Below are 15,039 nucleotides of genomic sequence, written 5' to 3'. Positions count from 1 at the left end.
GTTTATTCATACATTATACCTCTGTCTCAACAGACATGTTCAATTCATGAGTCTCGGAACATTTTTAAATCATGTTCGACTCAAGAATACAAGGACTCATCGTCCCATGAAGTCATGAAGTCAGCACCTGACTAACTAATCACGAGACATCAATCGTGTCACATGGGGGATATTAACTAGGGTTTTGGTCTGGCGGTCTACAGCACGTGTGTTCATATACAAGATGAGAATGTGAGCAAGTCATGCAATCAGTTGAAGGAGTTAACCAAGTAGTGGATGGAAAATCGACCAAGTCTCCGCACGTTGAGCAACTGGTTTTAACACGATTTCCATTTCTCCACTCTTGGATTCCATCAACTGTCACACTTTATGGGATCATGGTGTTTACAATTCTAGCAATATAAATAAGTCTCTGAATCATGATTGAAAATAATACAAGCTTACGTCAAACAGACAACACGAGATCAACAACTCAACGTCTGAGCAATTACTCTCAACAGAGAAAAATCCAATCATTCAGAACTTATCTTATTTTCAGAATACACAACACACCTACAATCTTCGATTACCATTGATCTCACACATTTTTCATCTTTCCTCCTACAGATCGACCCACCCTCTCTTGTGACTGAATTTACTCTGGAACGGCCATTGTCTTGGTTTAGGCCGGAGTACTACAGATTGATCTCTCGAATTCAAAGCACTCCCTTCTTGCAGTGCATCTGTGTGAGGTTTAACAGTTCGTTCGATTCAAGGAGTTTCCTCCGCACGGTCGTCTCCTCAATTCCGTAAAAACCAGCAACTCGTTTTTCCCCATCTACAAATGGTAGACCCACTAATGGTGTTAAACTTCTGGGGGGGGGCTGTGATTTTGGATTCGAACTTTATTAGTGACATGATCTTGAGCAGGGTGAACAAGACCATTCAACTTATGCCTGCTATCAAAAAGCTCAAGGATCCTCAGAGTGAGATGCTATTACTTCGTAATTGCACCGGTGTCTCTAGATTATATTTTGCAATGCGTACTACCAATCCTCAGAATGACCATTTATTCAAGTACTTGAGACTTTTAGTCACTGGTGATGGCGCGGGTTTTGGGCCATTACAGCAGAGATTAGATACTTTGCCTATCAAGGATGGTGGACTTGGTATTTACACCATGGCATACACTCGCACCTACTGTTATCTTGCTTCTCAGAGTCAGACGGCTTCGGTTCAGAAGACGATCCTTGGTGACTTATTCTCAACAATCAAAGGCTCTGCTTATCAATTGGCTCTTCAGAACTTCATCCAGGTATGTGGATTACCTTCTACCTTTTGCGTCAATATTACTGCCCCCCCTTCTATGCACTCCTTGGAAGTTACGTATTTTGATGCAGTTAAGAAGCAAACCCCAACCAATTTTCTATGTCTGCGAGAGATTCTATATTGTGGCAGTGTAACCGGGTTAAACATGCACAAGACTATTTATTAGCCGTGCCAATTAGTGGGCAATGTCTCGCACCCAGACAGTTTAGAGTTGTTCTTTGCTATCGCCTTGGTATCCCACTTTTTGTTGAGAATGGTTTATGTGCAAGTTGCAACAGATCTATGGATATCTTTGGGGACCACGCGCTTCATTGTGCTAAGGATGTTGGAATTAAGTTTCGACATGATCTTGTACGTGATATAATTGCTGATATTTGTTACAAGGCTGGTGTGCCTGCGCGTAAGGAGGTTTCTCTTGGGTTTCTTCCTGATAATGACAAGGATTTACGTCCTGCTGATATCCTTGTTCTAAACTGGGAGAATGAGAAGATGTTTGTATGGATGTCACGAGTGTCTCGCCTTTCACCGGTAAAGGGATTCGTTTTTTCGTTCTAGGAAAAGCTATCTCGAGTGTTGTTTCACGTAAACGTGCTAAATACTTGGATAAATGCGTTTCGCATGGCTATGGTCTTGGTGTTTTAGCTTTCTCTACTTTGGGAGAACTTGGTGAAGATACTTTGTGTTTTTTAAGCGTCTGAAAAACTGTCTAGTTAGTAATGATGCCAGTGGTGGTTTTGGTAGGTTTATTTTTCATAGACTAGGTGTTGTTATTCAAAAAGGTGTTGGAGCCCAGCTTGTTACTAGGGTGCCCACCAAGGCGTTGTATGATTCTTAGTATATTCACATAAATATTGTAAAATATATTTTTGGCAAAAAAAAAAAAAAAAATTGAGACCATCAGACCAACCGGAATAAACTCAATAAAGTCGACCGCTGGTTCCCTTGTATATGCCAGTTGTGTTGATATTAGTCAGACCGGTATCTCGGTCCATTAGGATAGGTTCATCTTGGAAGAGGCCTTCATACAAATATGGGAAACACCGTTCACCTTAAAACTGTCTACGTTTTTCTCTATATCCATCTTCTTGATCTTTTCATGTGATTAGTTTGACTCCGGATATTGATGTCCATAGTGCGACTATCTGAGTAGAGCTCTGTCACTTATATATGAATTTTAGTATGCTTGAGTGCAAACTCGTTGTTTATGGGTGAAAACTGTTTCTGCTGGTTTTGGTAAATTTGGGTGTGTGGATGAGAAACAAATCTAAACCTAAAACAAATGCACTGCACGGGAGTACTTTAGATTCAAGAGATCAATCTGTACAATCCTGGCATAAACCAAGAAATGGCCGTTCCAGTCTTGCTTCAGTCACAAAGTGAAGGAGAAGGGTTGGTCTTAGAGAGAGAAGCGAAGAAGGTGTTGAGACCAGAATGGTTAATTCTGAAGGTGTGGCTATTTTATGACTTGTATCAGAATTTGGAATTGGCTTGTGGAAATCTATCAGTTCTTTGGTGTTTTTCTGGATACTGTGTTGTTCTAACCAAAAAACTTGTTGTTTTGGTTGAAATAGGTAAAACCTATTTATACAAGTCATATTGAACGCACCCTGATCTCGTTGAAAGTGAGAATGATGGAGTGATGGAGAAGTGGGGTCATGTGTAAATGCCAGAAACCACGTTCCCACAAGGAAGAAAACGGGTTAGTTTACACCCACTACTTCTTTCCGCCACTAACTGCTCTGCTTTCTGACACTTTCTTATAATGGGCGTGTTGCATGCCGCACGCTGTAAACCGCCAGACCAATACCCCGATGAGCATCCCCCAGTTTGTGACATGTTTGATGTCTCGAGTGTTTTCATGGAAAACGTGTAGCAGATTGCTATGTGTGGCAAGTCAAAGTCAGGAGACTTGCCACAGGAGAATAGCATGTGATGTTATTAGGATTATCTTGACTGGTCAACTAAGACTTGCCACGGGCCTGTCAATTCTGTGGCGAATTTGGACGGCTGAGATTGTAACTCATGAGAAAGGGTGGCCATTGATCGTGGCCATACTCTGTTGGCACCAGTAGTGGTATAATGGTGCAGTGGCGCCTGCCTAAATTAGGGTTTGGCATGTCGCAACCCTAATTAGTGTGTGTGTGGCGTGTGTCGTAGCGGCGCTGCCTAAATTAGGGTTTGGCATGCCGCAACCCTAATTAGCGCGTGTGGCATGTGGCCGCGGCACAGTGACGTTTTTAGTGTAGATGGTGCCATGGCCGCGTCAAAGGAATTATAACAGGTTCATAATGTGGGAACGACCACAGGCGCAAGGATAGCCATGGGTGGTGATAGGTATTATAAACACCTTGATATTTATCTATAGTTTATGCTTTCTTTGCGAGTTTTCTTGTAAATTATGTATCTTATTGTTACTTTTGAGTTCATTAGGTGCAATGGAGTCATTATGAGCAATATAAGGAGAAATTAGCTAATTGGAGCGAAAAGGGCAAAAGGTCAATTCACATTCGATATTTGGAACATGCCAGGTCGTGCAAGAGGAGTTATGCAGGAATTAAACTGTCAGCTTCATAGAACTCACAGTTGCACAGAGAACTAGGTTGTCGGTTTTCTGAAACCGACAAGCCAAATAACTTCATGGTGGCCCTTAACGGAACACTGGGTGCCTAAATCCTGTTTCATTTCTATACAGGAATTCCCGATTCGAGAGAGGACATTTTTCTTCTTTGCTTTCATTTCTTTCTTCTCACTTGAGCTGTTGTAAATCTGAGAGGAAAGAGGTGGTCACTGTTAATGAGATGAAAAAGATGGGTTGTTTACAAAATTGGGAGGAGGAGCAGCAATGCCGTTAATGGAGAAGAAGAAATTGAAGATGGTGGCAGCTGTTGATCAATGGTTTCTGAGTTGAGGTCTGAATTGAGACGATTTTAGGGTTAGAGATGAAGTTGTTGCTGTTGTACTAAAGAAGGAGGAATTTGTCTATCGATAAGGGTATTTGATGGCCGTAAAATCATGGATCTGAAGTTGTTACTGAGATGGATTTCTGATACTCATGTAATTCAAGAATGGGGTTGAGTTGAAGAGAGAAATTGAAGTCTGTGGTGAGATAATTAATGGGTATAACTCAAATTTGGGTTTCATTCATATTATAAAGGGAAGGAGGAGATGCTAGTGTAGCCGTTTCCATGAATTTGGTGTTGTCTCAATGGGTCTGCAGTAAATTGGGTTTGTAATTATGATGTTGATGGTCGAAATGGTAATGCAGTCAAATGGGATTTGTGAACTGGTGGTTGTTGCAGGTGAACATGGGAATCAGAAGAGCAGCTGCCAACAAAGCAAGGTTGGTGCTAGGCAGTTGAGATGCAGGTGGATGCTGTTTGCAGTGGTTCTGAGATGGGTTACCAGGTTCAGTGGGATGAGTTCATGTAAGGGGATATGACTGTTTCTGTGATGAATAGGTTGTTGCCGGATTGAGAAATTGCAGGTGTTGGCAGGTTAATGGTTATGATCTACTGAATGCAAGAAGATGTAAATAGTAATGATCAGAAATGGGTGAGCTCAGATTTGAACTTTAATCCGTGTTATGGTTCTGATGTTCAAGAAATTGTACAAGAAGATGGATTATATATGAAGCTACAGGGTGCAGGTTGAGATTGCAGGTAGAACTGATGTGCTGCTGTGGAGATATGAATTGCTAGATTAATTGGGTCAGTGTTGGTTGAAATTATGCAGGATTGTAGCCGAGAACGAAATGGAAATGATGTTTGGTGTTACAAGAAGGTCAGGCGGATTACAATAAAATGGCCTGCAAGTGTGTTGCTGTGAAGTTTGCAGGATTGAAAAGCCGAATTGAAGAATTAGTCTGCATATGCAATTCACAAGCTGAATTATGATGGGTTGTGCTGGATTTGACTGGTACTAGTGAGCAAAGATGGTGCTTTGTTGCAGTTGTGGACTTGAACTGAAGTTGGAGAATGTGGTTTTGGTAGTTGAGTCTGAATTTGAAGAACTGGTGCTGGGATGGACCTGGTGGTGACTGAAGAGATGCAATTGAGCTGAAATGGGTTGAGAAGCAGTAGCTAGTTATGGAGATTGTAGGAAATTGCAGGAGCAGCAAGGTGTTGATGCTAGCTCAGAAGTGGATGTAGATGCAGTTGGTGGTAATGAATGACGGGTAGAGTAAGCGATGAACTGAGTTACAAGAAAGCAGGTGTCTTTGATGGTGTTGCATGTAAGCTGCAGATGGTGTTGGTGGAGCACTGTTTATGAGTTGGTGAAGCTGCAGTTGGACTGCAGCTTGGAGTTTCAGAATCCATGAATTTGTTGTGTTGAATTGGCTGTTGTGCAGATGGAGTTGGAATTTGATAAGCTTCTGGTGCATCTTGAAGCAGTGATGCAATGGCTAGGCAGAGTGGAGGGAAATGTATGTTGCAGCTAGAGTTATGTTGCTACAGATTGAGTATTGTTGTTGCAGTCAAGAGCAGAGATTAGATGGCTCAGGTGGATGAGATGTTATGGATCTGTTAGATGAATGTTAGGTTGAATGAATGAGATGAAACATTGCAGGAAAGAGCTGGATTTTGGCTGGGAAAGCATGCCTGAACAGACAGTACTCTGGCTGAATCAGAGTCAGCTGAGTTGACTCACCGATCCAGTAGATTTTACTCAGATAGTCAGATGGACTTTGTTGACTGGGCTTTGCTAGTGGGATGTGAAAGATAATTTGGAACCGAGAGCAGAATTGAATAACTATATAAGAGGGTTTGAAAACACCCCTCGGGGAGATCTTTACTTCTACTTTTTGTTCTAGGGTTTAGAAACATGAAAACTTTCCTTTTTCTTCTTGTTATGAACTCCATGAACATGAGCTAGATTATAATTTTTGGTTATGGATAAAGTTGATTTCACATAACATGAATCCTTGTTTGATATATTAGTTTTGTCTCAGTATTATCGTTTTTGATTCACAATTAATATTGTTGCATGATTTGAATGCTTGTTTGGTCGAGTCGCGAATCGATTGAGTTTGCTTTCATCTTTATTGCTAGATTAGAGTTTATTACACGCAAATTGCAAGTAGCATAATTGTGGATATTGCTTATAGTGATACATCCTAGTAGTCACAAGTGAATCATAACCTTTGTTAAATCGGATTAGTGCTTTTACACGTTCGATTGCTTTGGTTGGCCTGATTTCATAGAACTTAATGCATCTAGGGAATTAAACTTGATTAGTGATTTTACACGTTAGGTTGTTCTCTTAGGTAGAATTCATATTCGCATCTTTTAATGTGTTTGTTGATGACAAGAGGAAATTAGCGGGATATTCTTGCGATCAAGGTATCCTAGGGCCTTTGATAATGAGAGATTAAATATCAATTCTAGTTATTAAGACAAGAACAAGTTAGTGAATGAAAACGAATCCTTAACCAATATCTTTAGATCTTGATTTGCGTGCTTGCTTTACTTTGTTTGCTTTTAGTTTAATTTCCTTTACATAAAATCAGAAAAATTCCCCCTTTGTTTATATAAGAAACCGGAAACATATTGACAACCCAAGACCTCTCTGTGGGAACGATCCTTTCTTACCCTTGCTATATTATATATTTTGAGTAGTGAGAAAATGTAATTTATTTTTGACGCATACGACAGCGATCAGGTGGCCATGGCATGTTGCTGTGGCAGGTTTAGAGCGACTTGATTGGTCGATAGAAAGAGGGTCGGCAAGCAATATGGACGCGGCCTTATTCCAAATGCGTGTGGCGCATTCAGAGCGACCTGATTGGTCGATGGAAAGAGGGCCGGCAAGCACTATGGGCGCGGCCTCATCCAAAATGTGTGTGGCGCATTTAGAGCGACCTGATTGGTCGATGGAAAGAGGGCTGACAAGCACTATGGGCGCGGCCTCATCCAAATGCGTGTGGCGCATTTAGAGCAACCTGATTGGTCGATGGAAAGAGGGCCGACAAGCACTATGGGCGCGGCCTCATTTCAAATGCATGTGGCGCATTTAAAGCGACCTGATTGGTCGATGGAAAGAGGACCGGCAAGCACTATGGGCGCAGCCTCATTCCAAATGCGTGTGGCGCATTTAGAGCGACCTGATTGGTCGATGGAAAGAGGGACGGAAAGCACTATGGCGCGTCCTCATTCCAAATGTGTGTAGCGGATTTAAAGCGACCTGATTGGTCAATGGTAAATAGGGGCCGGTCAGGCAACATGGGGTGTGGCCACTTGCAAGTGGCGTCGGCTGGCCTATGGCATGGCCACACCTCCCTTTGTTGCTGCTCCTATCCCGCGGCTCCTTTTATTCCTTGTTTTCTGATTTTGGGTAGGATTTGCACCTACTAATCCATGACGGATTAATTGCCTAGTTCGCCTAAGCTTAATTTCGACCGGCGGAGTCTAATATACTGCGCATGGCGCAAAACCATAATTTTTGCAAATTAGTCAGGGTAATATCTGAATTTTGTGAATTATCACAAAATTGATTGAATTCTATGTGTTGACACAAAGTTCTTTTAAGTTTATTGCCAGAGAGCAGTATGCTTTCTGATTGAGTACTTTTATGCAAGGGCCTTAACCTTGATACTTGGAAATTCGTGCTACCCTGCTGCGAGTGAACACAAATTGTCATGCCATATCAATATTAAGGGTTCAGCCGGGGAACATAGCACAGAAAGCATTCAAAGAAACTTATATTAATAGAATAATATAGGCAGGGTGCCAAAATTTACAGAATATTTGGGATTGTTGCTACATGCACCATTCTGGATAAATTTCATGAGAAAATATTGAGTTGCTCAATAAATGCACCAGTGGAGAGGTTGAATACTCATCACTTTTACATGGCTCCATTTCTTTGCAGAGTGACGGCATATCAAATGCGAGGGTTTTACAATTCTAACCCTGAACTAAAAACCACCATCAACACTCGTGTACAACAATTGGAATTTCGCATCAGGGTACTTCCTCATGTAGTCAATGAGAGTATGCCAACCAAGGAGATTCTTTAGTGCATTTCAAGGTTCTGCGTAGATAGCTAGGGTCTGGAGTAAAGGTTTTGTGGGTACACCTCTGGTAAACCCTCCCGAGACTATAACTCGGCCACTAGGGCCACCTAGGGGTTCAAAGGCTTGTTGCACATGCTAAGTGCAATCGCGATGCCTGCGACAGTGAGTTAGGATTTTTATTTTCTAGATTATATTTGCTCGAGGACTAGCAAATAATAAGTTTGGGGGTATTTGATTGACACATTTTTGTGTCTATGTTGTCCTCAATTTTCTGTATTATTGGTACTCGATTCTGTACTTATTATGGTGTTTTATGTGTTTGTAGGTATTTTTGGGCAATACACATTTTTGGAAAAATCGGCTCGAAAAGTTGACTAAAGCACCTGGAGGACACGTGTTATTCGGACTCTCACTTTTGGATAAGGGGTACCCAATTGATAAGGGGCACCCACCTGATATTCAGCATCCACGGATTTGGTTAAGGGGCACCTTCATCCCCTTCGTTTGAATTTTTAGTTTTGGCGGGAAATTATGTTCATCAACAACAGATATTAGGGTTCGTTTTTTTGGGGTGGTTTAGAAGGACTCAATGGCTGAAACTTCATTGGACGTCTTGATTAAGCTTAACAGGCATGGTATGATCAATTGTTTGGATTAGAATTGGCTGGAACTTCAGTTTGGATCACTCGGGGAGTTGTGTATTTTGAAAAGGAGAAACCCGATATTACTGTTTTGATTTTGGACGACTTCCAGGGAGATTAAAACACTACAATAGATTGGATTGGGCCTGTTGCATCCGAACAGGACTGGTAAGTCCACCAGAACTGGAAAATTTGGGCTACATCGTCGGATAGAGAAATCAGGAGAATACGTGTGCAGGATGAGTTAATCACGGGATTAAAGCGTGTTTGTACGTCTGTTGCTCATGTTTGGATAGATTTTGGTTGCAGCAAAAACATGTATAAGACAAATAAAGATATTTGACAGCAACAGGATCGCGTGAAGATTTAAAACAGGGAACAAATTTCTGTATCTTGTATGGAAATATTTTTATTGACTGCTGGGATTATTTGGAGTTATGATGATGGATTCTCGGTCAGATTGGGTATTTATAGGCTTCTAGGATCACATAGATGGGGGATGGAGAGTTAGGGGTAGAAGAGAGCGAAAAAAAATAAAGTTACAGAGTCCTGTTCATCTTAGCAGAGAAGTGAAGAAGAAGACCAGACTACAGTTATAGTCCGTCGTTTATAAAGTGTCATCTATTCTCACTACTTACGACTGTTGTACTGCAACAGTTTTGAGCTATAGTTTTCTTAACACTGCTTGTAACAACGAGTTTGTAACGCCCCTGCATCGTTGCAAACTCGATTCTTTTATTATTTTCTCCATTTTTCACCTTTTTAAACACCTTTTTGAGCAATGAAAGAATCTTTTGAGTGTGTCTACAACATGGGGAGCTAAAACCCAACATTGGGATAACGGAGGAAGCTGGATTTCACCATTGGGGTAACTTAATTAATTGTTTATTTACTATTTGCTTTGATTTTTAATGAATTATGATTTCTATTAATTACTCGTGACTTTGTTTGATGGAGCATGCTTAGTTCTAGGTAATTTTGATGTGCCATGCTTATGACCTACGCGTAATATTTTATGAAATCTACTTTGGCAAAGAATAGAGTTGATATTTTCTTTGTTTTGAGCTATAAATGTCTACAATTAATTTATGAACCCCATGAACATGAAAAATAGTGGAATCCTGAATCCCAGTAAATTACTCATCTTGTTAATATTTTGTATATATATTTTTAGTATTTTCTATATTTAAGCCTGAAAACGATCTCAACAAAGTCTGAGTGAACGACAACCTATTTACCATTATCTAAAATTCGATCAGCAACCTCTTCTCCCCGGAAAAATATATCTATTAAGCGCTAGTTCAAATAAGAACTCTCCCCCAGTATGTTTTCATCCTCTCGCAAGAACAAAAGAACAACAACAAAGGCAACCTTTACCAGAGAAAGGTTGAAACTGTTTTAACTAATGCGTGTCAATAACAAAAGTTGAAAACCCGAAAAACATATGCTATTTTAAACACAACTCATGAAGACATAAATTGATTCAACATATTGTGACTTTCACATATAAATTTCAATCGGAACTCCTTATGATCCTTTGTTAAAGACTACCAACATAGGCTAGAACTCAATCCCATTAAAACAAAAAGGCACCCGAACTATAAGGGTTTACAATTATGAGATCGAATCGAATATTAAGGTTGGAAACCAAAATCAGACATCTCATAAACCGAAATTACACAACAAAAATATATGCATTCACACAGGCTATGTAATTGCAAACTATCAAGCAATTGAAACTCAAAATTATAATAATAATAATTTTATTCGTAAGAATATTTACACATCAATGGTTGGAAGCCGAGCAACAATAGACCTTACACAGACATATCGAAATAAATCAATACAATGATGTCTTTTTTTCTTCTAAATAAGAATCTAATCTTATTTTTATAAGCACCTTAATCCTTCACAAATTATTGATGACATTACTGTTAGAGCACTGCTCGGTCGAACTCACAAGTTTTGTTATCTCAAGCTTGTTTGTCAAGTTTAGTTTTCAAAACTATAAGTCTTGATTTCTAGTCTACTTATAGCTATGTCTTGGATTAGGATAGAATGTGTAGTTGAGATTTAGACTTCACGGCATTCATCGATTGAAGATGAAGAACTACTAATGGGAGCTTGTGGAACTTCATAAACAAAAGGTATATGGAGACTTGAACTCATTTATCACTCAGAAGTCTATTTCTATTCTATCTCCTATTGAGACAAAAGTCGTATAGCTATATAGACTTTACATTATACACATTTGATATTTCGAGCTGAGCTTAACTCGCGTCTATCTTTCTCGAAATGTGTGTTGGTAAGCTTTCGCTTTAACCAAGTTCATTTTTTATTCTTGACGAAAGTCAAAAGATGATTATGTTAAAATCACCTGGTAACATCTTACGTGATTTATGTGAGGCAATCATTTGATATAGACTCGGAATGTTTCGTATTGATCATTTGATCACTTGAAAATGGCTTTGAAGACAATAATTTGTGTGAGACAAATATTCTTGCCTTCTAATAATTTTTCAATGATTGAAATGGGAGTTTAGGACAATTAACCTTAGATTGGATATAGCACAGTATGCGTACTGTTGCAAGTATACTCAAAGTCCAGAAATCTAGTATGAATACCCGTATGCGTACTGATTCAACAGTTGAAGTCCGGGAACTATAGTATGCATACCCGTATGCGCACCGATTTCAACTGAGTTCTAGCGTGAACGACAGTATCCGTACTCGTTTGCATACTGGCGAACAAGACCAAGTCCGGGAACTTAGGTATGCGTACCCGTTTGCATACCTAAGTGGGTTAAGTTCTAAAATCGGTTATGTATGTTTACATACTCATGAACAAATACATTTATATAATAAGGAATGCAATATTTGTAAACCGTGGCTATAATGTTCATGAATCGATTCAAGTGGATCAAAACCGATTTTGCTTCAATTGTGTCTTGTATACTTCTATGAGAATATAAACAATTGAACAAACCTATAACTAGCTTCATTTGAGTCATTTGAACTAGTTGCGATTAAGATGAACAAGGTTGATATGAAAGTGTTCATATGGCTAACTTCAGTTAACTATTGTTGAGCCAACCAAGTGTACACGTTTAGGTACAGTTACCTATATCTAAATGATGGTACATTTCATATGTGTGTAACAAGCTAAAATAATCTAACGGTTTCAAGATATTAGCTTGAATCTAATCAGGTTTTCATCCAACGGTGAATATTGGATACTTTTTTACCAAGGTAATATTGATTGCAAACCATGATTTGAATACTATATAAGGGAGAACTGTAGAAACTGGGAAACCTAATCCCCACACCTCTTGTGTGATACTAGTTGCAACTAGAGTAGATTCTTCTTTAACCTAGGTTTTTCCTAAAACCATTATAGGTTAACGACTTAAAGACTTCATTGGGATTTTGAAGCCAGACCCGACTATTTTCTCTGTAGTTGCGTGTTTTTATCTTACTTTTTTCTATCGTATTGAGTACTATCTTCTCTAAGATTTGCTCGAGATTTATGTCTGATAGGTAAGATATAAAAAGTAATCACAAAGATCTTCGTCTCATTCTTTGTGATTCCACAATAACTTGTTCGACTATCATATCGTTAGGTTATTATTAGGTGATTGATATTACTAGGTTATTCTTCGGGAATATAAGTCCAGTGTATCAATTGGTTCATGTTCACCTTGATTTATCAAAAGACGGAACAAAAACTTGTAGGTATTTATGTGGGAGATAGATTTATCATTTTCAACAGACTTTTCTGTGTGGGACATATTTGTTTATCAAGTCTTCGACTTTAGGTCGTAGCAACTCTTAGTTGTGGGTGAGATAATCTAAGGGAATCAAGTGAGTGAATCCGGCGTGGTTCTAGAGGCTTAAGGAACGCGACTGTACCTTAATCAGTGTGAGATTGGTCAGGGCTCAACTACATTCCAGCCCGAAGTTAACTTGTAGTAGGATAGAATATGTAGCGGCTTAATACAGTGTGGTGTTCAAATCTGGACTACGTCCAGGGGGTTTTCTGCATTTGCGGTTTCCTCATTAAAAAAAACTTCTGGTGTCTATGTTATTTATTTTCTGCATTATATTCGTTTATATAATTGAAATATCACAGGTTGTGCGTAGTTCAATTAATTGGTAAATCCAACCATTGGTTGTTGGTTAAAATTGATTGACACTTTGACATTGGTTTTTGGTACCGTTCAAGTTGTTTCTCAAATTAATCCGGCTCACAAACTTCTATCTGTTCGATTGCAGATTGATTTGATAAAATGAGATATAACTCTTGGATGTATTTTCCTTGATTGAGTCTGACTGTCTAGTTGATTCTCTTGGAAGTATATTGGAGTTGTCCATACAGATTGCCTAAAAGAAATATTGGGTGTGGCTGTTAGACCCCCGCTTTTTCAATTACTTTCGAGGTCTGGATTCAAATCCTTTCGAGCACTTTCCTTTCCAAAAGAGAGTTTGTTCATTTTGAACAATTGAGATTGAAGCTCACGAAGTACTTCTTTTGAATCCTTGATCATTAGTTCATGAAATTTGATGCAACTTCTAACAGAATTAATCTGTTTTCTTAGAGAATCTTGAAGATTGCTAGATTGTAGCACATCTTGAGACTCAGTTATGATTGATGCACAAAGTGCTAAGTCATCAATTGAAGTAGTAGCTTCCACCGATATTAGAGACAACATATTCTTCTTTCGGACAAGAAAGATATATATTATGTAAAATTAGAAAAATAAAGGACGATAATTTGGTTTATGGAAACCGAATATATTTATCCCTAAAATAGTGAAAGATATTGATCACAAATTTTAATGCTACCTACTAAAAGAACTGACTTTCAAAAACTGCCCAAGATTATGCCTCCTCACATATAGAATTTTGGGAAAATAGTGAGTATGCATTTATCCAACACAGTAAATGTGTGTTGGGGTGAGAGTTATTATCACCATAGGTAACAAAAACATCATTGGGACGATTTATGAACAAAATGGATTGTGCTTGTTATTTATGTTCTTCTTTCCTCCCTTTCTTACAAGAAGAGCATAACACATTATCAGAAGATTTTGAACAGATATCATCGTTTCTTATGTTTGCTTCTAACAATACTGATTGATTAGGAACAACCTTATCTTAATTTAGAATAGTTGTCTCAACCAGATTTTTTATCTCAGATTTTTCCTCTTGAGTTTTGGCAAAGACTGCATTGCAACTTGATATTCCTTCATAGGGTTTGCCCTCAGAGTTATCTTCAAGGTTAGTAAAATAAGCCTTGTTGCATTTCTGAGATCTTTTATTGGAACAATTTCTAGCCATATGTCCAAAATCACGGTAATTAAAGCATAGGATTTTTTCACCATCCTTTTCATGACAGACTGATGATGTGTCATAAGATTGCTTATTTTCCAATAATACCTCTCTGACTCATTGTGCTAGAATTACAATTGTTGAGTCAAGCTCATTTTCAACAAGTGTTTTGTTCTCTTGACAACATTTCCTGGTCCCATTAATACATCCTTCTTTTGAGGATTGGTTTGTATTATTTGAGACAACAAATCCAACATTTCTGTTCTTCAGCAAATTTTCTTTATCAAAGATCTTTAAATTTCCTACAAGTGAGTTTCGAGAAAGTATAGAAATATCATTGGCTTCCATTATGGCATGTTTCTTAGAATAGTATCTGGATGGTACGATCTGAGAATTTTGCATATTATTTCCCTTTCAGGTATAGTCTTTCCTAGAGATAAAGAAGTATTAACAATCTCATAAAGTTTAGTATTAAACTCCTCGAAAGTATCGTTATCATCCATTTTAAGGAATTACCATTCAGAAGAAAGACACTAAAGATGAGCTTATCTTTCTGAATCATTTCCTTCGAATATGGTCTCAAGAGTATCCCATGCTTCCTTGGAAGTTTCACACGATGAGACATAATATAAAAGATCTTGACTCACTGCATGTATTATGGCATTCAAACCATCAGAATTCTGCTTGGCATGAGCTCTTTCTTCATAAGCGTAGAAAGCTAAACGTTTAAACAGAGTTTCCGAATATTCC

Source organism: Papaver somniferum, chromosome 9 (assembly GCF_003573695.1).
Source record: "Papaver somniferum cultivar HN1 chromosome 9, ASM357369v1, whole genome shotgun sequence".
In the NCBI taxonomy this organism is placed as follows: Eukaryota; Viridiplantae; Streptophyta; class Magnoliopsida; order Ranunculales; family Papaveraceae; genus Papaver; species Papaver somniferum.
This window is presented reverse-complemented; position numbering follows the sequence as displayed.